The 27903-nt window shown below is 32.2% G+C and overlaps 2 long non-coding RNA genes across 2 annotated transcripts; one reads left to right on the forward strand and one right to left on the reverse strand.

Annotated features, from left to right (window-relative positions):
• Window positions 1-1574: 1574 nt before the first annotated feature.
• LOC134277132 (uncharacterized) lies at window positions 1575-23713 on the forward strand. The gene is made up of 4 exons (XR_009994199.1): window positions 1575-1594; window positions 4591-4769; window positions 23243-23387; window positions 23481-23713. It is a non-coding gene; the product is annotated as an uncharacterized LOC134277132 (long non-coding RNA).
• Window positions 14286-16616, reverse strand: LOC134277133 (uncharacterized). The gene is made up of 3 exons (XR_009994200.1): window positions 16108-16616; window positions 14735-14913; window positions 14286-14653 (listed from the first exon to the last, which is right to left on the reverse strand). It is a non-coding gene; the product is annotated as an uncharacterized LOC134277133 (long non-coding RNA).
• Window positions 23714-27903: the final 4190 nt, after the last annotated feature.

Here is a 27903-nt window from a genome sequence, read left to right on the forward strand (position 1 = left end):
CTGTGGTTCAAGTGTGCTGATGCTAGGCCAGCGTTCCACAACAGAGTTTAGTTGTTTATCATTAAAGAAATTTCTAATCCTGATGGGTTACAACGTTTTTTTTATGAGTTTGAAGTAGCCATGGTTAAATGAAATAAGTTCAGATTCTTGTACCCCACCCGGCCCAGAGCGCTAACAAGGGTAATATCTAAGTAAACGTATATCTAAGAAGATAGACACCATGCCTGATTGACCCTGAGCAAACACTTGATATATCTATACTTATAAAATTATTGGAAAATTTGTTAATTTTATAATCATTGATTAAAAAAACACAAAGTGCAAAACTTTCCGTTTATGTCCGATATCGCTATTTGTTGAAAGTTCTAGAAAGTCAGGTGGCATCGAACCCGATTTAAAAAAGAAAATCGCGGCGATTGTTTATCATGAATGGACATGGAAATAAGTGTAAAGAAATTGTTAAAACAGTGATGTTGTGAATATATCTCAGTAAGTTGAGCATTTATGTTTTACAAAAATAATTGTCGATGAATGGCGGACACAGTGAAGATGTTTCTGTCAACTGTTCGGCACAAAAAAAGTAAAACGAGAAAATTTGGCGCAAACGTATTTTAGCGCAAATGCAAGTGGGAATGCATTGGCGCAAATAAATTTTAGCGCTTGCACTTGTCAGTAAAATATATAAATGGGATGGGTTTTTTTTTAATCCACACCCGTATTTGACTTTTTGGTTAGTCAAACACGGAAACACATTAGTACTCCCGTACATCAGTAAATATTCGTTAACTTTACCGCGGTACGTGTTGCTATCACATGGACGTGGTACAAAGTTAAAATTTATTTTATTTCTACTTTCAATTAAGAGAAATGGCGTATTTACTCATTTAAATCATATTAAAACAATGCATGCATCGACAGAATATTACTTAGATAAAACGGTAATCCCAATCAGGTATAATAATTGTCTGCAAGCTCAATCGCCATGCTTGATTGCATTGTTTACCTCGAGGCGATAGATGATTGACACGCCGAGAAGCCAAACTTTAAAGGTGCTAATGATAATAATCGGGTAACAACTACCGGGGTAACAAAAGTTTAATCAAATTATAATTTGGCAGAACTTTCTGTCTTCCGAACATGTGCTGTACGTGCTAGTGTGTATATAAAATCCAATGACCCTTCGACATTACGTAATCGCTTGTTCCGGTTTACATGTACTTATGTAAAAGCTTTGAACACACACACAAAAAAATGATATTTTGAAATCCTTTAGCGCACAATAAATTTTAGCGCTCAGGGGCTCTTGCGCCAAAGGCGCTAAAATTAATAGTGCGCCAAATATTCTCGTTTTACAGTATCTCTTTTAGCAAATAATTCGATGACAGTAGTTTGATAAAATACCATTTTATTTTGGCAATTTCTGGAAAATTTAAATCAATCACAATTTTTGATATGATAAATATTGTGTTTTTCTTCACTCAAGCATTTTTCGTTGTTTATATTTTTTAGAGTTGATATGTTTCACTCTTCTTTTTTTTTTAATCGAATGACTTTGTCACAAAAATCTGTTTCAGAGATCACTAGGATTCCCTTGGTATGTTTTTTTTTGCCCTTCGTGAGAAACTGTCATTGGGATTTTAGTTATATCCTTCGTTAGCAAAATTGAAGTCTACAATTTTGAGCCTTTCTACGCGGTTTAACTTTAGGATATAAACAGTGATGCCCCTGTATGGCAGTTTATGGCGAAGGTAAAAGTTTCTCGAATATTACAAGTCAAAATCCTAGGGAGCAAAATGTTATTAACCCCCCCACCCCCCCCCCCCCCCCCGAAAAAGAGAACCAAAAATTGTGTCAATAAATAAACCTTTGAAATATAAAATCCCAAGCATGATCCTTTAAGGAAAAAAATTGTCAAGTTTAATTTTTTACTGTGGGTTAAGCTCCGACATCTAAGGATTAAATGAAATGTACACTGAGGAAGACCACGGTGTTAAAAAATACGTATTTGAAATATAAAAGCTCTAGCTCCAACTGCCATAAATTTATGGCCAAGTCTAGAGCTTGGGACTCCAAGATAAAGAAATCAAATATGTTTATATCCAAAAAAGACCTGTCGCCCGCGTGGCGCAGTGGTTAGAGCGTGTGCTCTAGAGTCGCGAAGTAAGGAGTCTATCCTTACGTCGCGGGTTCGAATCCCACTGTGGGACGTGGAGACTGGTCCTTCGGATGAGACCGTATAAAGAGAGGCCCCATGTTGAAAAACAGTTAATACACAAATTTGACAAAAGTGTTAAAATACAGACATTCATATATGTTCAAAAATATTGACTTATCAAAGTATAGTACTTGTTCATTTAAAAAGAAATCATCATGTATTATAAGACAATATTTTATAAACTAATGGTATAGAGAAAATAGGCAGCAAAATGATGGTAAACTAAGAACTTATTCCATCTTCAAAACCAATTTTGGAAGAGAACACTATCTCCACATTGTCAATAACTATGATCAGAGGAAAAATATAACTAAACTTCGCATATCTGCACATCAATTAAATATTGAAAGGGGAAGATATGCAGGACTTCCCCCTGAATCTAGAAAGTGTTCTCAATGTAATACACAGGAAGTAGAAGATGAACAACATTTTTTGCTCATTTGTCCAAAATACAGCAATGAAAGGTTGCAATTAATTGAAACAATATTAAAAATCAACCCAAACGTCTCTTCTTTGAAACCTGATGAAAAACTTATATGGATATTGAATAATGAAAATAAAGAAATTTTATGCTTACTTGGAAAATTTATTTCTGAAAATGGTAAAAGAACCAATACATAGATTCTGTCATCATGTTTATGAATCGTAAGCCATTTAAATTTATACATGTATAGCATCACATTTTCGTATTGTTTTGTGATCATTGACATTCTTCTGGACACTTGTATTATGTATGATCAGTGACACTGAGAACAATATTATTATGTAACTTGGTCATCTATATAACTGTTTAAAAAAAATTAATTATATTGTTATAAAAAAAGAGAGAATGTTTAAATTGTTCATTTACGAGGGTTGATCCAAAAGTTCGTGGAATTTCTTTCTAAAATTTTATCGTGATTTGATGAAAACAAACAATAGGCATATTTATGATATAGAGTCATACTGCAACAATATTGGAAAATTTCACCCCGTTCCAATTACCAATAAGGTCACACGAGCTTTCTGAAAATGGATAGTTGTGAAACCCGGGGGAGACTTCGACGTAACTTCAAGTTAGGTATGTCACGTCACGTTTTAGAAGCATCTCACCCTACTGTCCAATTAGAATACGAAATTCTACAAAATGCTGCCCTTTTGTCCATTTTTTTTTTCTCAAGAAAGCCTGGGTATCCGCTCGTACCCACTAATCTTCATTTTTCACTCATATTTCAAAATACTCTCCATCTTACCCTATGATGTTCCAATTTCAGTAGCAATGTCAAGAATAGTACATCAGCCGACGACGTCCATGAACGCTTTTAATTTCTAAGGGGATAAACACTTAAAACAGAGCCTCCAAAAGGCGGCCACACCTTTAATCAACGTCCATGGAAGTTCTATTTTTCTTAAATTCCTTACGACACTGGAACCCAGTACCTAAATGCATTTTTCCTAATCCTATATCAATAATATACGCGTTTAAGATAGAGTGATCCCGGGACTTTCATAAAACTTATGACTTGACCAAAATTTGACGTTGGCTAACAACCTAAAGATGAACAATAAATCCTCAACTAATGAACCAAATATCTAGTGAAATCAGTAAAAATCTCACAAAAAGGTTTATAAAAGATCAAGCAATCGTAATAATGACATATTTTTCGTTTTCTGTAACACATAGGACGGTTTTATTCTCATTTCAAGAATTAAGAATTAAATTGATAATAAGCGTGTTGATGTCTCCCCCGCATTTCCAAACATCCGTTTCTATGGCAACTGCCACAGAGTAACTATCACAAATATTTAAAATATTTTTATATTTTAAATATTCAACAAGTGTCTATATTCTCATTTGTAATTTTCAATCAATTTCACTTATAAATAGATAAAATATGAAGAAATTCCACGAACTTTTGGATCAACCCTCGTATGTATGTTGAAATGCCCCTCGGGGCCCTTGATTGGTAAATAAAATATCTTGTATCTTGTACCTTATCTCATGGCACATTATTTTTTGCAGCCACCAAAAAGATCCCTCGCTAAGTGATGGCGTCTCCATAGGAGTGAAAAAGTATCGATAAGAAAATTAAACAATATACAATCAATCAGTCAATCCACTAAAGACCTTGTCACAAGAATTACCATGTACACGTTTGATGTATGAAAACCATAGCTCCAACAAATCAAAAGTTATGTGCAAGATTCATTTTTGCAGACAAACAGCTAAACAAACAAACTAAAGAACAGGGTAAAAAATAGATGACACCGAATTTCTGATAACGGGGGAATAATTAGCTCAATATTGTATATAGTTTTCCATATTCAAACGATTTCTTGTCAGCAATTTATATCAATAAAACTTTTTTTGTAAAGAACATGTATATATTTTACAGGCAAGGTGCACAAAGCCTTCGTTGGGCTTTCTTTGGACAAGGCTTAGGTCCCATTTACCTTGACGATGTCTCTTGTAATGGACGAGAAAAAGATATTCAGCACTGTGCACACAGTGGAATTGGTCGTCATAATTGTGACCATAAACAAGATGTCTCTGTTCGTTGCCTTCCATTCTGGAGTAAGAATCATTTTCGAATTTTTATTAAAAAAAAATTTAACTTAATATTTTTGTAAACATAAAAAGAGGGTTGGTAATGTTTTCAATCACATTAAAGGAGATAGGTGCATACTTAAAATACTATTTTAAGTATATTATTTGTCGCACACCATGGATATTGATTATACTAGTACTTTTAATATGTTTATTTGTTATAAAAGATGGTTTGAAAATTAATTGTTGGAAACAATTTTTATTTGCTTTACTATTATATAATTGTTCACGGGTTTTTTGACGATTTTTTGTTTTGTATCCCGAAACTACTCATTTATAGTGTACTGTCCGTGTTCTAGACACTTGTAACAGAAAACATGTCTGCTCAGTTAAATGCTTTAATTCTTAACTACATAACTAAATGATTACACAAATCGGCGTGGCTGAGACTGTCAACATATATTACTGAATTTGTATTTGGCTAAATAAAAAAGTTATGTCATAATATGAATTGGATTAGCGCAAACTGAAATAGCTATGATTTTATTACTATCCAAAATATTAAAATGGAATTTAAAATTAAATTATATACGAGGTGTTGATGATAATGTAACTGTTTACAAGGCATGTGTACAAAAACTGCACAGTCATATGTACAATGTATTTGAGATTAATTCTTATCTGCTAATGCATAAAAGGGGTTCTCGGGGGAAGGGGGTGTTAGTTTATTGTACGTAAAAAGGTCCTATTTCAATGAAGTTTACTCTTTAAGGTATACCTTTACTCAGATGACTAAAAATTCGACTGATAAGAACGAAAATATCACTTATTGCACATTGTACACCTATGATTCTTGTGTTAAATTTCATTTTCAAATAAATAGGTCAATGACCTACTTTTCATGCTAGTGGCCCCTGAGTATTTCTCGGGAAATACCTCAATTATTCACTCTACGACCAATTTTTTCTTCACTCACAAAATATTACAAGTAACAAAACTTTTTAAATAATGAAATATTATAAGCAATGGAACAGCGCTGCTTCATGTAAAGAAATGATTAGAGTTTGGGCCATAAACATGATAATTATTACGGTCAAAATTTCCTCTGTCATACTTATATTTTTTCCCCATTTTTAATCGACTAATACACAAATTTGAATGATAAAAACTCTACATAATTTATAGCCTCAGGTTACTTTTGTTGCCTTAATTCTCATAGTATTAATATTATGTGGGGTCAATGGTCAAATTATTGAGATATGTTGTCTGGAATGGTTTTCGTACATATTTTTGAATTTCTTTATTTCATAGCATTGAATTATTTGAAATAATTTATGGGCTTTAACACTTATCATCTTTGCAAAATGATTGATTGATTGTATATTGTTTAACGTCCCTCTCGAGAATTTTTCACACATATGGAGACGTCACCGTATGCCGGTGAAGGGCTTCAAATTTTGACCTTTACTCGGCACTCAGGGCCATTGAGCAGTGACGGATCTTTATCGTGCCAACGCCTGCCGCTGACACGGGGCCTCGGTTTTTAAGGTCTCATCCGAAGGACCCGCAACTTTCACTTCAAAGTGCCGAGCGCATGGTGAAGGAACAGTTGCTACCCATTTTAGGTATCACACCGGTAATTGACCAATCAAAATGAACTTAGTCAAATGTAGGTCCATATATATAAAATTAATTTTCTTTTCTTTCGAGGCGTTTTTCTATTTTCTTCCAAGCCATTTTTACAACTTAGGTACCTGTGTCTAGTAAATTTTATGTACTTTGTGAATAAATAAAGGTTTTTGACAGGAACTTTTTTTTTCAGGGCATAGGAGGCTACTTCCTGTGATGCACTCGAGGTGTTTATAAACAAAGTGAAAACACGTGGATTTGAGGGTAGCCCTGTTTGCAGATGGAAAAAGTCCGAAAATGCCGTGTGGGTACCCTGTTTTTTGGTGTTAGCTAATGTGACAGGTAATGTTTAACACCTCCTGCTAAATATTTTTTCATGTAAACAAATACCTGATTTTTAACGATTTTTTTATTCTATATAGAATTATATAGTGAAAACAATTACCGGTGTGATACCTTTATCGACTGGGTCAGTCGCGGCCGAGATACGAACTCACGACCTCCCGATCACAGAGCGAGCGCTCTACCGACTGAGCTACCGTGAACGGTTTGCAGAATGAGGTCTAAAAATACATGTAACCTTTACTTAGTGATTAATATAGCAAGAAATTAAAAAAAAAAGTTGACAAAAATGAAAAATTAAAAATTTAGTCCGAATTTCCTCTTCATTACCATACATAGACTTTTGTTCCTGTATATTTTCTTCAAAAAATAAAACAAAATTTTAATTGATACTGAGTGAAAAATACGTTATTTTATCCATTTAGAACAATTTTTTATTTAACATACTAAACTTTATAAAATTTCCTTTCTGTTTTCTGAAACCTGAGTAATAAACGTCATCCTTAATGTATATACGTAGAAATAAAGTAAAGAAACATTAACATTTGGGTAATATAAGTACTGGTTCCCTTAATAATGATAGACAAATCTTTCAATACTTAAGTACAGGTCAACGTAAGAATCAGGCAGGAGGTGATACATGAGGTTCTCAGAAAATAATAATTTTTCACGCACAGATTTTTATCAGGGTATAAGCCATGTATGCAGAAGGAAAAATAATTTGGGTCATTGTTAATATGGAAACCTGGACAAAGAAATTTCCTTAGCAACAGGCCAATTTTTCTTTATAAATTGACGAAATTTTACCCATTTTGAAGGCTTTGTACAAAAAAATTTAAAAAAAGTAATTCTTTTCTTCCTAAGTGTCACAAGAAAGATAAAATCTAAAAGTGCTCTCACAACGTAATAAAAAGAAATTACATTCTCTAATATATTTACTATAGATACAGCTAAAGATACATGTTTCCCGTTTTTTGCTGATTCAGCATTTTGCTTAATTTTAGCAAAAATCAAGTCGATATTATTCGTTTCACCATCTTAGTACAATTGTTTCATCTATTTCCTGTAAAACTACAGGAAAGGCTTTCTTAAAATTTAAAATAAAAAGTTTTGCAAATTTGAAATTTACTATCTGTTGCTAGGCAACAAAAATGGATGGTTTGATAAATTAAAAATGGTAAAATTCTAAAGCATTGGTAGAAAAATCATATAAATTGTAATCATTGAGTACCAAAAACAATTTTTAAGATAATAAAATATAAAATATTCTTCCTTGTGTACCTATGACTCTTTTACAATAAGCTATCTCCATGGCAACAGTAAATTTTCCTTAGCAACGAAGTATTGTAAGTTATTTTCAGTGCATATTTATCGATGTTTTTAAAAGATCATCTGATTCTTAGAGTTGAATTGCTATTGCTCGAGATCAGCATTGTCAAACCAGATTTTAAAAATAGTTTAGGTTAGTGTATCCATAACAACAGAAGTTATCCACATAGCAACAAATACTTTAAAATAGAATCAGTTTGTAGCAATTCGTCAACATAAAGCTTTATCTTTTTGGATGTTAACTAGGCAAAAACATTCTACAATATACTTATTGAAATGAAAAATCAATTACTTGACTTATGTCTGTGGTATTTATTTTTTTTTTTTATCGCTCTCAAATAGTTAATCATTGACCTACTTTTCATGCTAGTGGCAGCAAGTCACTGAGACTCTTGAGCCGTCAAAATTTTGCCAATTTCTGAAAATTTTGTATCATTACCAATATCTGCAACAAAACTGCACAGTCTAATTTCTACAAGTTTAAATAATACAGCAATCTGGATATAAAAAAGATATATATAATTTTGATTAGGATTATCCCTGTACTTTTGACAACGCAGATCTGGTGAGGTATTGATTGACCGAGGCCGAAGGCTGAGGTTAATAAGTTTTGGACAAAGTCTGTATATTATGGGCACAAGTAAGCAGAATTCGTAAGTCAGTCTAATTTTTTTTTCAATTGTAATCATTGAATACCAATCAAATTTTAAAAGCATAGAATACACAATATTTTTTTGTGTTAACTAATAATATTGAATTTTTTTTTTCATTATCATGGCAACCAAAAATTCAAAAAAGTCAAAAAAGGTCATATATTGCACTTAAGAAATAAAACTTTAAAAATATGTATATTATTGCAGTGAAACTGAATTTGCGCAGTCTAACTGGTTATTTTACTTTTTTTAAAGAGTAACAAATACTGTAAACCAACTTTTATTCGCATGGGAGAAATTTTTGCGAGGTTCGCGAGAGCCTCGGCATCGCGAATATTTCTTGCCGCGAACGGGGCATAAAGTCTCTTTTTATATTGAAAACAGTTCCAAAAAGGCTTGATCGCGAATATTAATCGTAGCGAACTAGTTTACTCCCGGTAAAACGCGAAATAAAGTCGTCGCGAATAAAAGTTGGTTTACAGTATCTAAATATCCTATTGAAAATGTTGAAAATATGTATTTAATTTTTCTATTAAAATTATTTCAAAATTCAACAATCTGTCTTAATTTTATCCATTTGATTACAAAGACTTCGTGGCGTAGCGGTATGATTGCTGGATTGAGGACACAATGATCGTGAATTCGAGTCTCACAGTGCGTGTTACTTAAATACGATTTTATTTTTTTTTCTCTGTGTGCATTTTCCTATGTTTTCTTTTATTATTTTTTAATACATGTAAAAATAATTTTTAAAAAAGATATATAAAAAACATTATACACATTGAAAGTATCTTGGGGATAACAGTCTTAAACTATTTAATTACCCAAAGTTATAGCTGCTAGGCTGTTTTATTTTTAAGATTTTCTTTAAAAATCTTGTTTAGAATAAGAGTATTGGACAAGTAAAATACCTGTCATTGCAACTATGAAAATATAACACTGGTTCACAAATGATTACATACATGCAGTTTGATTTTAAATTGAAAAGGTACATGTATCTAAAAAAAGAAACAGGTGATTTCCTTTTAAATACTTGAGTAGGCCGAGTTGGCGGTAAGGCAGCTATGGCTCTTTTGATCAGAAAAGCTCACTTGAGCCTTCGGCTCAAGTGAGCTAAATAGTATGTGGCTGGGGGTTCTGGAAGGGAATTGGGGTGTGTGTTATTCAGAAATCTCTTTGTGTCCTTCCTATACAAACACTAGAAGCGCATGCTTTGTTTAGAGATTGCTTATGATCCAAAGGGGTGCAATGTCTTTGACACAAGGTCATGCCAGCATGTTCAAGGTCACTTGTCTGGTCCAAAACTTTGTAACAGAGAAATTAATCATTGGATTTTCCTACTTGATACAGTGATAGCTTTGTTGACTCACATGTAAGACCTTGACCCAAGGTCAGTTTGGTTAGTTCAAGGTCATTGGCTAATTTTTTAAAAACAATTTTGTCTTGGTGAAGTAATTTTGTAATGACAAATCTTTGGATAATCTTTTCTGATCATAATATGTGCATTGTCTGATGTCGTTGTCATTGTCACAACAAAGGTTATAAATGGACCAATTTTAACAAACCAGTAAGTATCCTTGGGTAATGCAAATTCAGATTTGTTTGGATGAATTGTCACATCTTTTTCCAAGGAGAGATACTTATGATTTCGTGAAAAAGATAATTGCATCATTTAAAAATCTTAAAACTTGCAAAAGATGACTTTTAATAAGGAAGACTGTTGACATTCTTATTTCATCAACTTGTTTGTCAGTAGCTTGCTTTCTTTTAGATATAGTTCGTTAGACTGTCTCTTGCGTATTGAAACAACTGGGAGTAATAAAGCAAGCTTTGAGTACAAACATTTATTGTTTATATCATGAACACTATCACTGTTTTCATTATTAACGTATTTTTTTTCTTTTTTCATTAGACCCCTGATATCGAAATTATTTTTTAGTTATAACAAATAAATAATAACTTATGCTAGTTAGTATTTCTTTATCAAGATAAAGTTATCTTGTATTAATCTATTCCGGCTGTAAAATTTCATTTGATTGGATAAAAAAATTGCTTATAAGGAATGAATTTAATAGCTGTCCACGGTGTACTGTTTATTACCTGGACTGGAACAGATAACACTTTTTTATTAACAGCTTTGAGGTTTATAAAGCGTAAACTATCCCAACCCAGGCTATTTAATATAATTTTGGTAGCTATTATATTAATTCCTTACATAATGAAATACTGGTAGTTACTCCATTAAAGAAGGATAAGGAGATAACGAATAGTATTCAATATCAAAGTCCATAAAACATTACAAAATAGAAGCAGAGAAAACTCGGACCTCTGAAATATCAGAGGTGGGATCAGGTGCCATGGATGAGTGAGCATCTCCTGCCAGCTGGTCACACCCACCGTGTGCTCCTTGCCATGACCAGAAAAATCAAAGTACTGAGAGTACTGATAGGCGGAAGCATGTTTGCAGGTTCTCATGTGCAAAACTTTAATGACACATATTTGAAGCATAATCTTTTTTAAAGGGGGGGGGGGTGATAAATATTTTGATGGATTGTAGTATTGAAACCAAGGAACAAGAATAAACAATATGTCTTGGTTTTGATGCGGATACATGAGAATAAGTCACGTCAATAGCAATATGAACATTTTAACATTTATTATACCCCCGCTTGAAAAGTGGGAGGGTATACTGTAATCGGTATGTCCGTCCGTACGTACGTCTAGCTGTCCGTTCGTCCGTCTGTTACGCTTTGGGGTACTCATATCTTATCCGCAATTCCTCTTATACCACTGAGTGAAATTTAATGAAACCTTCACAGAACCTTTATTACATATTGCCATTGTGCACCTCCTCTTTTACTTTTTGATCTGACACATATTTTGGGTTTCCCGGCCACAGCAAAACATGGACTTTTCCATTATAATCATATGGGAGGCGGGGGTATCATTTAGTCAGTTCATTGCTCACAGTACCTCTTGTTTTTGTCAAGTATAACAAGTTAAAATTGAAATGCAAGTTGCAATATATAAAATTTGTAAGATATGGTTTTGGGGAACAAGAAATGGAAAATTATAAAATTTCACACAAAAATGAGAACTAATGAGTAATAAAAAACAATAAATATCACAACTGCTTTTGGGTTTTGTATGTGTACATGTATTAAGTTTTAGTACCAATGAAACAAAGTCTTGTTACAAAACAGCAAATTATATAAGGAATACAACATACACAGAATACCTTAAATAGATTTACAATGCGCTTGTGGTTCTATGAATTGTTTTCATTCAATACACGTATGGCCCAGGTAGAACAAATCACACAAGTCTTTAATGCTGATGACAGGTGAACCCTGTGTCATGATGTCCACAATAAATGGAATATTTTTTCAGGAGAGCTTCTACCATGGCAGGCCCTTGAATGCCAGACAGTTTTATTTTTATTCCTGTGGTAAATTTGTCTTTGATGATTGTATTAAAATATTGGTACATACATCCCAATATCAGTGGTGATTTCTTTTCTGGAGATTATCTACCTGATTCCCTTCACAACTGTCTCTTGGCAGAATTTTCTACAAAGTGTATAATTGAAAAAAAAAATTAAGAATATCTCACAATGTTTATTTAACAAAAATTATTTCACATTATGTATCTGACTTTCAATAAATGAAATCAAGGACTTCAAATAACCTTTTATGATATACCGGTTATTTTGATATATTTTCTAGGGAAGTCAACTTTACCGGGTACTCGATCCAAGGTCCAAGTATCGAATACTAAAAAAAAGTTACTCGTTTACTCGGATGTATATTATTTCTTTTTACAAGGTACACATTTTTATCAGAAACTTATCAATTATAACTAAAACATGCAAATGGTATTTAGCATGTCTTCATCTACACCTAGCTGTAAAACACCCGTTATCGCCTTGATCTACATTCATTCATTCAGTGAAATCTGACATGCAAAGAAATTAATGCCACTATACCCACTTCAAGAGTGAAGTGGGTATATAGAAATAACAAAAGATTCAAAACTGCGGAGAGTGAACTTGTGTAGTAAGTTTAGTGTAAATATACTGGAAACAACCAATTGCAACAAATGAAATAATATAAGACTAGCGATCCTGACCAACAACATCTATCCCCTCTCTTTCGCTAGTTATATAACCTACATGTGTACACAGCAGTTTTTCAAATAGATCCAATTAAAACAACCTTTTGTAATTTTGGGTGTATTGTGCATTTGTGTTTTATTTGATAACTAATTTTAGTAACAAAAATTATTTCCAATGGAATTCATAATTATCTGTACATGTAATGAAAAAGTCAGATATCGAGTAAGCGATTATTAAACATGATAAATATTGACTGATTTGACTTCTCTAATATTTTTTTGTATTTGTTTTCTCTTTCAAAAGCCTACTATTATAAGTAATCATGTATTTGCATGTATTTAAAAATCAAAGTACTGAAAGTACTGATACGAGTTGATGGTTGTTCAAGCTTATAAATTAAACACTGCTTTACTGATAAAGAAATGAAATTGCCATTTAAAAATAGCAGAAATTTAGACTTCCATTTGATTTCTGATGTCAATTTCATGAGATGATGCACTGTATCATTAAATCCCATAAACAAATAATGTCATGTGAAATAATAAGGAAAGCATTTCTTTTTACATTATAATTATACATTTATTGTGTATTACTGCCCTATTTTAACAAATGAAATGAAACGCTCTTTCATAACTATCATGGTACAACAGTATCTGAATGTCCTTAATGTGGATACAGCAAAAGTAATATCCCTTTTAAAAAATATTTTTCATAATCAATTTGACAATTACTATTATACTTATCATATAAGATTTTTTAAACATTGCAGTCTTCCAGTTTAAATGTGTAAAAGCACAATATACAGTAAATTACAAGAAAATGATTTTCTTTTTAGAAAGAGAAAGTCGCTGTCACAATTTTGTTCATAATTTTCTCACAAGTGTAACGAGCATTAGGAATGCAAAATGTGTGTAATCTTAATCAGAAGTTTTACACAGGACCCTAATTTACAAATAAATGCTACAGTAATCAAAGTACTAACACAGTTTTGGGACACAGGAGAAAACTAATAATTATATTCTTGAGCATATACACTTCACAACTGTTGCAAAAACACATGATCACAGTGAAATATTTGTTGCTTAACACAAAAAGCTGTAAGATTTTTCTTTCATGACACACAATAGACACAAGTTGGACAACTGCATTTTTTTCCAATGTAAATTGTAGCTAAAATCGGTTTTGAAATTCACAAACATGAAATTAATATAATATATATAAACATATGCCTCCAACATTTTCTTGAAAATAAAATTTCTGATATCAAACTGTGGTTTAAAAATGATATTGCTTCTAATTGATGTCGCAGCAAATTACATACTTGTGAATCAATGTACATATCTAATATAATAAGAGGCCCGTCTGCCACATTACTCACCTGAGTATCTAGGATTGAAAAAAAAGAAGATATCAGTTCCATTTTGAAAAGTTTAACTTTATAAATGGTCTCAAGCTCCCAGGGGGAAAGGAAAGTTGTAACAAGAAAGAAATCGGATCAAAAAACTCACTTAAGCTTTTGACTCAGGTGAGCAAAAATGTTTTGCGCCATGCAATTTTAAAACAATTACAAATATAAAATTAAACCAGATAATGAACACAATAAATTGATATGAAATAAACTTTTTCCCAGAGGTAATTTACATGGAAAAGTTCTCAATATGAAGATACACATTCTTCATTTCACATTTGTTCCAGTTTTCAAGGGGAAGCTTGTCCTCCAACATACAAAAGACTGACAGCACAATTTTCTAATATATATCAATGCTTGAAATTGTTCTCCTACAACAGTAAGTTTATCAAATCTCCCAGCCATCCTTTATGCTCTGCCTCTGTGGTGTATACCTCTAGAAAAATAAAATATTTTACATTATCATTAAATTGAAGATCTGAAGGGTATTTTATTTATTATGACATTTTAAAAGTACCTCTTTGCTGTCCTGGAGATGTCATCTGGCATTAGGGAACCCCCAACATGGTAGTGATGGAGTTAAATTTCTCCGGTAAGAGAAATTAACAACCAACAAACCTCCAGAAGCAGTGAAAAAGGTTTCGTAAACAAATCCTCCCAGGAACCTTTATGCTCTGGCCCTTGTGGTTTATACTTCTAGAAAAATAACAAATTTTAAATTCTAATTAAAACAACATATAAAATAAGAAGTAAAATGGAAGATTTGAAAGGTATTTTATTTATTATAACACCTTAAATGTATATCATCATCTTTCCAAAGCAATAAATTGAGATCACTTGAATTCCAATCCTCTGTAGGAATTTGAACCACTTCTTTATACAAAATGCTTACAAGTGCATTAGCAACACGTACACTGTCTACCTTTACTATCTTCTGAGAAATTGTTTGATGCTTGATGCATATCTGCTGCAATGCAAGAAATAGCTGAGACTTGCTTTGATAATTTTTCTTTGAACCTGATATTTTCAAGAAAATTTTGTCTTTTTCTTTTTTTGAGCCCTTGACATCATCAACATAATCATCTTTAAGATCATCAAAATCTCGATCTGATCTTTATTTTTTTTTACATCTCAAATTGTTAATTCAACAGTATTATGACACAGGATGCCGTTGTACTCATCCAGAACATGTGTATTTTTTTTCACATATTCCCATTTATGAATATTTTTTTTTTATTTTAGAATGAAAATTAATAAATAAGACATTTTCACCCTGTTAAGTTACATTAAAAATGTTGTCTATATTTTTCTGAAGCGATATGAGTAAACATAAATCAATTAAAATAACTTATTCCAGATTTATTATGAACAGGTGCTTGTGGTGGATTTTGATCCGCTCCTGACTAAAATAAAAATGGCGTCGTTCCAACAGATGCTTCGTTCTCATTGTATTTTTCGTGTAATACAACAAGTAAAAATATTATCTTGGATAATTTCGTTTAGTTTCTTTGCATGCAGAAAATATATTCATTCGATTTTCACTAAAACATGACCGATTCTCTCAAGAAAGTGGAAATCTAGTCGAAAATTCTATGGCATGTCCTGTCGCACGTACGACTGCTGTTTTGTGTGTTTTCAAAGTTGAAATAAAATTTCTAGTGAGGCAGTTGCCTCATTACCACAATGGAAGCTACTTATGCGGACAAAACAAAAAGAAAAAAATCATATAGAATCAGGCCCCTGAAGCCGCGAAAACAAGGTGGCGCTAATGTTTACTCGGTCAGTACCATACCGCATACGAAGTCCTATCGATAAACTACTGGCTAAGTTTATATCTAAGAGCAACATGTGCAACTATACTTAAATGTACATGTATTTACATTTACGTACCTTCTAAAAATTTCCTGGTAAGCCTCCACAGTCCCGTCAATTTCCTTTGAAGTCACTGTTGTGCTGCCGATTTTGCGTGTTTTTGTTTACAAAACAAAGTAGCATGGTGCGTATGAATATGAAAAAGTAGTTCGATCTCTATGTTAGGCCTAATATGTCATTTGTATAAACCCCAACGAACTTGGCACAGAAAAATTAACCAGTATTTTATGCAATTAGTTTGAAAAATTTTAAAAATCGACAAGGCATATATACACATATAGGAATATGAGAAGTGACGAAATACACTTTCATTCTTCGGCGGTTTAAAATGCACTATTTTTTTTGTCGGACCGACACAATAAGGCTTGTTAATGAAAATGTTATTGTTTATACTTAAAATAAATTTCCTTTCAAAAAAGAAACATTGACATGTCTTCAATATATATGTTCGCTTTTATTTATGTAGAGTTTTTCAAGATGTGATACAATTTATCGTAGAAGGAACTGAATAAACGAGGTGTGTTATTTGGTTAGAATTAGGTCAACATTTGTAAGAACATAACTGAGTTGATGTCCATCAACTCGTAAAAATGAAAAGAAAAGAAAATAAGTCAACAAAAATTAGAAAAGTCAAAATATACTTTCAAAAATAGTATTCGATTCAGTTTTGCCATCACAACAAGATGATTTGTTATGCTATAAAAAATATAATTCATAAGTTATGAAAATTTTTTCCACTTATTTAGAAATATAATAAATTGATGTACTCACCTTCAGAAAAGTGTTTCTGGTTGTGCTGAGTTGAGTTTTCTTCTGCCATTTAGAGGTGGCACAGGGCAAATCCACAATGCAATCTTAATTATATCCCCTTTCTGTTAGCTGCCTCCGTAGCAGGGACACATCTATACAAAACACAATGTAGTTCTTATGCTTGCGTTTTAATTTCTGTCCAGATTTTACAGTTTTGGCCCATCCTTCAACATACATGTATTAACATTAAATGAGAAAGGATATATAAATGTATACACAAACTCGGCATGATAATTCCTCAAATAATTTCTCCCAGGCATGTAATCATGGTAATTAGAGTACCAGTTCGTTCGATAAGACCCGACCATAACAGCTATCATATTACGATATCTAACATGTCTAAAGCATGCCTGCATAGGGAGGCGACATTTTCAGGTTAAAACAATCAAAGATAAGGGTAACAATAAAAGATAGGCTAATCACACAGGTTGAGTTACCTTATTTATTTTGAAGAGAAGGCCTGTCACTTCCAGTCAATCATTGTAAATCATTTGTGCTCCACGTGGGTTTGTTGACAATAATTTCACGCTGAATCGTCTATATGTTAGATTATTACGCGAATGTAGTACACAATTGATAAAAGGAGTTACATACCTCTTTTCTTCTATTTCATACAAGATTATTGAAAAGATCAGTTCCTCAGTAGCTATGTGCCTGTCATTAGTTCTTAAACATAATTACCTACTTGAACTATTTTGTCCCTCGTAGTATTTCTGAAGATCGCTTCAGTACCCCGTGCTAATCAAATGTTGAACCCGATTTGTTTATGTTTTAGACATACAGAGTTGTCGTTCGTTCTTCTCTCAAACGTGAAACGTATCAGCAGTAACAAAGTAACTATTCGTTCTATTATTAGGCTATTATTTTTATTTGACTTTTTTACATTAATCAAAATAAATTGTTAAAATAAATTCGCCATAACACTCGCTTTTTGATTTGATAATAACGATAAAGATTGGGAAGGGGTCAAATATGATTAAGCGGGTTGTATGCCCTTAGTTTAAGATACATCCGTTTGGAGTACCATGAAGCGGGGCAAACATCTTGAGAGGTCGAAAGGTCAACAAAGCATGCAAAAGTAATAGGCGGCTTCCGCCTAAAAACGGGAAAATCTGTCGTCAATTCAGTGTATAAATAATAGATGAAATATAATGATATCTCAATACGAAACAAATTACTAAGTATATTATGGGTATTTATATATCTGAAGGAGAAAAAAAAAGAAATCCGAAAAATGTAAAATAAAAAAAATCCTAATATTTTTAAAAACGGTTTTTGTCTTGTATACAAGAACATGTACAGGAACTGATTAACATCGACCTTTGGCCTTGGTCAATGAAAACTTCATCAGGTCTGCATTGTCACAAGTTGACCTCAACAAAAGTCAATATTTTTTTTCTTAATTAGAATACTGTATTTTCTAAATTTTTTAGAAATTAGACAATCCAGTTTTTGTTGCAGATATCGGTCAAAATTTTTAGAAATTTGCAATATAATTTGAAGACTTTCGAGTGTCAATATGACACTAGAATGAAAAGAAGGTCATTGATTTATTTTTTTCAAAAGAAAACAAGATGTGTTTGTGAAACACTATAAACACTATGCGCTCGGCGACAACAAAGTTCGAGGAAAGCTATTGTAAGCACATAACACTGTGCCGGATAATTATGCAACTTCAAAAGTTGCATTTTGGCGCCCGCCAAATATTCAATTTTCAGGAAAATGAAAGATGCCATCTGAAAGACCTTGATGTGTAGACTTCATATCTACCTTTTGTTATTGTGTATCTCACCTGTCAGGTGAGATACTCACCTTTAATTAAAAAAAACCCTTAGGAGAAAAAAATATCCTGTAGGAATGTAAGAATTCCCAAGGGATTTACATGAAATCCTGCAGGATTTTGAAAAATCCTATTGGAAATTTGTCAAATCCTACAGGAAATACATTTCCCAAGGGAATTATAATTTTCCTGTGGGAAAATGTAATCCTATAGGATCTTTTAAAAATCCCACAGGAATAAATATTCCCATGGGAAGTTTAATATTCCTATAGGAGTTTAGATCTTCCATATTTTTCCTATGGGAATTTATTCAAATTTAACTGAATTTTAGGTACTCCTAAGGGAGAAAAAAATCCTATAGGAATTTTGTGATTACAATTATTTTCCTGCAGGAAAAAATCATTAATAGTATTTTTCTATTATGTAAACTATATCATAATCCCAAAATGTTGTTAAAGTTGCAGTTACGGTGCATGGCCATAATCAAGACATAATTTTATTTTTCCACAAATTGTTTTATTGAGAGATAGTCAATTTAAAAAGAATATATATTGCAAAAAAAATTTGAAAATGTAGATAGACCTGTTTTATAATCTAAACTTTAGAATTTTCAATCATTTTACCTATCAATACAATATCAATAAAAATTTAGGCCACACACTGCACCTTGACTGTTCTTTTGCATTTCTTAAGTAATATTATTGATCGTGTGGTATTCTATACGATATCCGTATATATTACTAGAATAATTCATTTGAATCTATCATCCTAAAACCTGTCCCTCATTACTGTTGTGTTTTTAACCCAATCTTCAACTTAAATCATCATGATGAGACTAAAATCGTGTATCTGACGCTGCAGTTGTAAAAACAGGAAATTATTTTCCGTCGGTAAATGATTGTTATGCAACCTTGTTTTTTCCGGATAAAAAATTGTTCATTGGTAGACACAAAATTTCCTTTGCCAGAAAAAAAGGTCATTTGGCATTGAGGGGATAAAGCAAGGCATATACATAATAGCTATGATTCCTTTTGTATTCTTTTCATCACCAAAATTATGGAAATGTGTATGTGTGTTTAAAGGGGGGGGGGGGGGGGGGCTGTAGGCAACTCAATATTTTCTGACATGTGTTATTTATTCTGTTCACATTTCTTATTGCTAGCATGCTTAATAATTATGCATTCAATTTCATCACTAAAATATTTATAGCTACTGGTATTTCTGGCCAAAATATTATATCTTCATACTCTCAGAGATTCAAGAGAGGTTAAACCTTGCCAATATAGGTCACAGTTAAGGTCACAACGTCAGTGACTTTGGCATCATTTGATTGTGTAGTGTTTAACGCCCCTCTCGAGAATTTTTCACTCATATTGAGACATTGGTATCATTTGAAAGAACTTGAAAGAACTTGATTAGTGGAGTTATCCGAGTATGCATACTAGATACGAAGTCTCTCATGGTTCAAAAGATATAATGAAGGTTTTAAAAAAAGGTCATAGTCAAGGTCAAAAGGAATTCTAGGAAAGAGCTTATTTAGTAGAGTATGCATACTAATTATGAAGTCTCTTACTTTCATGGTTCAGAAGTTACAGCGAAGGTTAAAGTCTGCAGAAAAAAAACTATTTTTAGCATATAGGTCACAGTCAAGGTCACAAGGTCATTGACCTTGGTGTCATTTGAAAGAACTTAATTAATGGAGTAAGTATACCAAATATGAAATTGTATCTTTTATGGTTCAAAAGTTATGGCGAAGGTTAAAGTTTGCAGATAAAAAGACAAAAAGACACACAGACAGCTAGACAAACAGACAGACAAATAGGACAAAAACAATATTCGCCCCAGATCTATCGATTCGGGTGCATAAAAAATACCAGTCATATGTCAAGTATATGACTTTTCAATTCTATGAGTAAATTCTATGAGTAGAATGTTTTTGTCTTATCGTTAACATTCTTAAAGATTTTTTTGAGAAGTTGCTTCATCCTAATTCTTTCTAAGATTTATTTGTTGCTATGTTTGTAATTCTGTTGCTTGGGAAGAATAACTTACAATTCTTTTCAAAACCTGTTTTGACAATGCCAAACCTGGGCAATAGCAATTCAAATATAAGAATCAGATGATATGTTGAAAACTTAAATGAATATGTTCTAAAAATAACTTTCATTGCTTCGTTGCTAAGGAAAATTTACTGTTGTCATGGAGATAAAAATTCTTTTAAAAACCTGGTTGGACAATGCCAAATCTGCGTAATAGCAATTCAACTGTAAGAATCGTATGATATGTTAAAAAATTAAATGAATATGTTCTAAAAATAACTCATTGCTTCGTTGCTAAGGAAAATTTACTGTTGTCATGGAGATAAAAATTCTTTTAAAAACCTGGTTTGACAATGCCGAACCTGAGCAATAGCAATTCAACTCTAAAAATCAGATAATATGTTAAAAAAAATTTACTGAATATGTACGAAAATTAACTTACAATGCTTCGTTGCTAAGGAAAATTTACTGTTGCCATGGAGATAGCTTATTGTAAAAGAGTCATAGGTACACAAGGAAGAATACTTTATATTTTATTATCTTAAAAATTGTTTTTTGTACTCAATGATTACAATTTATATGATTTTTCTACCAGTGCTTTAGAATTTTACCATTTTTAATTTATCAAACCATCCATTTTTGTTGCCTAGCAACAGCTAGTAAATTTCAAATTTGCAAAACTTTTTATTTTCAAATTTTAAGAAAGCCTTTCCTGTAGTTTTACAGGAAATAGATGAAACAATTGTACTAAGATGGTGAAACGAATAATATCGACTTGATTTTTGCTAAAATTAAGCAAAATGCTGAATCAGCAAAAAACGGGAAACATGTATCTTTAGCTGTATCTACAGTAAATATATTAGAGAATATAATTTCTTTTTATTACGTTGTAAGAGCACTTTTAGATTTTATCTTTCTTGTGACACTTAGGAAGAAGAGAATTACTTTTTAAAATTTTTTGTACAAAGCCTTCAAAATGGGTGAAATTTCGTCAATCTATATAGAAAAGTTCCTGTTGCTAAGGAAATTTCTTTCTCCAGGTTTCCATAGTAACAATGACCCAAATTATTTTTCCTTCCGCAAACATGTCTTATACCCTGATAAAAATCTGTGAGTGAAAAATCATTAATTTCTGAGAACCTCATGTATCACCTTTTATATATAGGCTGCCTGATTCTTACGTGGACCTGTACTTAAGGTAGAACCTATGTCGGAGAAGTCTTTGTCACAAGATTTTCAAACTTTTCATAATGATAAATTAGCACCCGCTTATCAATGAGTCAAAAGCTCATGACATGTTTGCTTGTTATTAAATGAAGTGCAAGCAGTTAAACATGGAATGATAATTACTTATTACGACTTCACAATTTCAGTCATTTTCAGGGGTACTTGTCATGCAAAGAAGACAAAAAATCAAAAATTACTTCATTAAACATCTTTGTTTTTATTGTTTATTGATTGAACAGTATCAAAAAATATTTCCCGAGAATAATTTTTTTTTTATCCAATTCACATAAATGATAAGTCCGCTTTTTAAAAACTATAGGCAAATGAACTCTTTTTATTTTCAGTCAATTTTCCGACCTACATTTGTAAATATATATCAGAAATCTTTGTCACAAAGTTTTCAATCTTCAATATAATAAAGAACATACCCAAATGATTACAAAAAGTGATTAAAATATATACCTTTCCCCTCTAACTAATGCGAGATAGGTAATTTACCGATCCTAATATTCTTGACCTTTTTGCACTTACACGGAATCTTATTATTAAATGACTGTTTGGGGTTACTTTCAGATTAAAAATGTTTATCAAAAATTTTACTTTTAATTTGAAAAGATCATATATAATAGAAAAATTGTAAATTTGTAATAAATTGTAATCAAACTCCAAGACTATGAATAAGTAACAAATAATTATAAAAAGGAATGCACATCATTTCATGATAGATATCATAAAATGTACACACGATCTACAAAATGCACATCTTTGACTTAAACACATTTCATCAACATATTACAACTATTTAGTTGGCAATTGAAGATTTTTTTTTAGGATTTTTGCATTCCTTCAAAATAGTTCCATGTACATACCATTGACATTATTACAGTATTTTGTATACATTGTTATTTCATTACACAAGATGGTATTGGATTTGTTAACTTTTAATTAAGGTCAAGATCTATTAATTGAAAGGTGCCTACAAGTTTCTCTAATTCAAGAAACATATTTCATTAAGCATTATAAAAAAATTAATTAAGATTATTTCGGCATAATTTTAAATTGAATTCTGTGAATATATTTTCTACCATTTCTATTGGAGCTGAAAAGTACGGGAAAAGTGACATTTAATCAATTATGACGTCATAATGGATCTAGCACACGCTTAAATCATTCACTAGTTATGATGTCATACGACGTAGGTTCTACGTTAAATACTTACTACACAAATTTGAAAACAGTGTGGAAATGCAGACCTTCATATGTGTACCTTATCTCATGGCACATTGTTTTTTTGCAGACATAACCACGCGACTGGTAGGAGGTCAAACGCCATATGAAGGAAGGGTTGAAGTTAGCAACAATGGCATTTGGGGAACTGTTTGTGATGATGGCTGGGATGACAAAGATGCCGCCGTTGTATGCCGATCTTTGGGATATCCAACGTGAGTGACTGCTTATAAAATTGTTACACTGACTGGTGGTACCTACAGTGATATTGAAAGTTTAGTAATTATGAAAATTTATTTTCTTCACAGACAAAATGCTACAAGTTTGTGCTGTTCACATTATGGACAAGGATCAGGTCCAATATATTTAGATATCGTCAGCTGTAATGGAACAGAAACAGATATTGAACAATGCCCAAACCTTGGATGGGGAATTCATAATTGTGGTCATCATGAAAATGCCTCTGTTTCTTGTTCCCCTTAAATATATTTTTAACATTCTATGAGCAGAACTCTTCATTTAAACTAAAATAACATTATAATTTATTATACTTTCATGTTAAATACTAAAATCTGATTGGTTTAGACACAGTTAACAATCCGTTCTATTACCCTCAGCCTTAGCAACACACGTGACAACGGGTAACACAACGGTAATGTCACATGCGTGGAAATTATGCGCGTACGGTTCACTGTAGAATTCTCAAAATGTCAGTTGTGCGTTTGAAAGAACCGGAATAAACTTGACGTCAATAAAAGCTTGCGTCCGATGTAGCTTACTTGAAAACAACAAACGACAGACGAAACATGCTTGCGAGTGCAGAAATAACGAAACTTTAGATGATAAAGGACTCTAAGAGTATCAAACAAACAATAAAGAGGTCAGTAAATCTTTTTCGAAGTAGCGTGGAGTTTGAAAGCTTTCTAAACATGAACGTAAAGACGATCAACGATTTTTTTTTCTGACATCCTAAATCAAAAAGAGATTCAGTATAATAAAATAAATGGTGCCTGTTTTGGAGGGTAACAGTTGAAATTGACACCCCTCGTAAAACCATTGTCAACCTCCGCTGACGCGTCGGTTGACAATGGTTTTCCTTGGGGTGTCAATTTCAACTGTTACCCTCCAAAACATTTATATAATGAATAATGTGAGCTCCTGTTATTTATTTATTTGTTTTTCATTCTAAGTGTATGTCTATAGTATATTTTAAGGAATAATATTACGTGTAAAACAGTTTTATTGTATTTGAAAACTTAAGTTCATTTTAGCAAATGCATGTGCTTATCTTAATTAATCTAAAGCTATATAATTACTTTCAAACAATAATAATGATATCAACTTTGTTTCCGAACTGCATAAGTGTAGAAAAAGGACTGAATATTTTCATAAGCCATAACGTCATATGTTTGATATGACGTCAGAAGAATGACGTAAGTTTAAAATTTCAATGATTTCGACAGATAATGATGTATATTAAATATTTTGAGCAAAAGGTCTGCTCAAGATCGATATTTTGATATATTAATGTGAAAAATTTATATTGTTCTTTAGCAGACCTGCGCTCTATAAATTTTATAGTAAAACTGAGCAAATTTTGTATATTTTTACTCTTTCTGAAAATCATATAAAATCAAACTAATTTGTGACGTCATACAAACAAAAATTGTCAATCGCCAACTTAAAAAATTAATATATTTTGTTCATTTAGATTTTTCATACAATATATACAATTTGCACATTTCAAGAAATTTCAAAAATATGATTTTAAGGGGGGGGGGGGGGGATCAAAAATACGCAATATACCGCATATAGTTCTTTTCACTGCTTCGACCATTGTATGTCGCATTAACATAATTAAAATGGCAAAAAATATTTTATAAAAAAAAATCACCTGTTATTAATCAAAATGTAAGTGGCAAATAAAATTTTACACTTCGAAACGACTTTGAACCTTATTACATGTATATACATACGCTTCGAATACCGGAATTTCAACTTTCCGATACTTTTGTTTATCCATGGGACAAATAGCAATTAGGAGCTTTAAAGATTCTTTAAGAACCCCCTCTACACTGCACACGAAAGGGTTCTGATCCTATGGCATTTTCTGCAGTTAGAGTGATCTGCCGTAAGATCTAAATTCTAAGAAGTAGAAATTTACAATATACATGTATTACTCAATTTGTAATCAATTTTAAAGGTCATTATAAATTTCATGAACATGTTATTTACATGTATTTCTGTATTATTTACAGTGATTTATATTCACTTGTACCAGGCATGTAGCAACATGCCCTCCCCCCAACTTTTTTCCCAACATTACTCACACTATATAGCAAATGTTCATTGGAAGGTTGGTCCCCCCATATGATATGAGGGAAATGTAGTATTTTAGGTCAAAAAAATTGGTACTGAAAAAAGTTGGCCCCACCCCCCCCCCCCCCCCACCCTTCCCCAACTACGAAAATTGGATTTCCACATACCCATTTACAAATCGTAAAATTGACTCTTTATTTCATAGTTGAGAAATAAAATGAAAGGACGACCAAGAAACTAAGACAGAGTTAATGAGATTTCTACAATTCAAAAGTTTATAAACGAAAAAAAAGTTCAAAAGGTTAAAAGTTTTAAAAAGTCGGTCAAACTCTAAACTTATTATCCTTTTTAATAAAAAAACAAAACATTTAGTTCAGAACCCCGTTCTGAATATCTAAATGTGATGACATGTTTCTATTTTAGAACAATGCTTATGCAAACCTTGAGCTTTTTTAAATGATTAATTCTAGACTGTACTTGGTGTAAATTTTGCCCTGTCCGTCCGCGTCTGTCTACCTTTTGGCGTAGAGGTTTTGCTTTCATATTCCACAGGTTTATTTTTTCTGACAAATATTCAGATAAATATCTAGGTCATGTTCTGTTCAGGGTATGAACGAGTCATTTCGACAGAGTTATGCCCCTTGGACTTAGAAAAATTCCAATTATTTGGGGGAGGGGGCATAAGTGTTTTACAAACATCTCTTTTTTCATCTATTTGGCCTTGACCAAGGAGTTTGACTTGCGCATAATCCTTGCCATGAGAAGATTCCATACAGGGGCATCAGTGTTTCACAAACACGTCTTAATTTTCGTTAAATTTCCACATACCCATTTACAAATCGTAAAATTGACTCTTTATTTCATAGATGAGAAATAAAATGAAAGGACGACCAAGAAACTAAGACAGCGTTAATGAGATTTCTACAATTCAAAAGTTTAAAAAAGAAAAAAAGGTCAAAAGGTTAAAAGTTTTAAAAAGTCGGTCAAACTCTAAGGTCAAAGTCAAAAAAATTATATCCACTGAAAGGTCTTTTCACAGTGAATGCACATGTGAAGTATGAAATTCCTAGCACCATCACAAAACACGAATGTTTTGACCAAGGTTTAAGTTTGATAATTTTTAGACGGGGTCACGTGACCCCGTCTATTAGTTTACTGTCAGAGCCCCTCAAAAAGGAAGCCGTGGTGATAACACATGAATTAAATCTACGCCATATGAAAGAGTGCAGAAATTGTTTTGATCAAAATATAAACATTCTGTATCAAACTGAAGAAAGTGATATGAACTTTTTTTATAAATGACATTAATGAAGCATTTTGTAAACGAAAACTCGAAATATTAATTGTAAAACACACTTAGTCTAGTAAACCAAGTACTTTCCTGCGTAGTATTACGACTGCGTACTCATCATCCATTGTTTACTTCCGGAGAAATATTAATTCGGACCAGGAGAAATTCGGACAATTCAAAAAGGTGTCTAGACTTAGCAATTATTGAAATTTCTACTTCAAATTAAATAAAAAACGCGAGATTATAATATTCACAGTTCTGTTTTTAGTTTGTTAATTAAATTATCGAAACTCGTTAAAAAAAATCACATTTGTGAAATCTAGCATGTAAATTGTTTTGACCCCGTCTTTCAGTACTGTCTCAGTACTTTGATTATATAAGTGGGTCAAACTCCAAGGTCAAGAGGTCAAATTTGGTTTTACCTTAAGAAAGGTTTTGTTACAAGAAAAAAAAAACCCTGACAAATATGAAAGTCTTAGCCCCAGTCACACAAAAGTAATGAGCAAGGTTCAAGTTTTAGCGGACAAACAGACAGACAGTGCGAAAAAAAATACTCAGTATATACCCATCGAATCTTTGATTACGGAGACATGGAAAATACGAACGTTTATGCGATATGATCACATCTTAAGTGACCAACAGCGGTCGATACGTTTTATAAAAACTGTTGTAATAATGATTGTTCTTTCTTTCCATAATTCCAATATTCATTAATCTGATTGCTTGATGCTTGTTTTACAGAATACATGTAATTAATATTAAAATATTCACATCGTATTCATTTGACTGTGAATATACATGGGCCTCCAAAACATCAGGGGTGGAATCAGATGCCATGGAGGAGTAAGCATACCCTGCCGACCGGTTACAGACACTGTGAGCTTCTTGTCATGATCGGGAAATAACGGGAAAGTTTGTTTGAAAGTTTGATACAGGAAATATGAAACAGGACAAATTCCTTATATTGACCTGCAATAATTCCTTGTATTGACCTGGAAGGTCACGTGCAGGTCAATATAACGTAGTATTTTTTAACATTGTTGGATCTCAGCCAATCAGAAATGGGGAAATTATTCCATCATATAATAAAATGGTATAACAAGTTGCTGTCCTTTAAAAAA

This window comes from Saccostrea cucullata, unplaced genomic scaffold (genome assembly GCF_032062105.1).
Source record: "Saccostrea cucullata isolate Sc308-1 unplaced genomic scaffold, CSIRO_AGI_Scuc_v1 ctg313, whole genome shotgun sequence".
Classification (NCBI taxonomy): domain Eukaryota; kingdom Metazoa; phylum Mollusca; class Bivalvia; order Ostreida; family Ostreidae; genus Saccostrea; species Saccostrea cuccullata.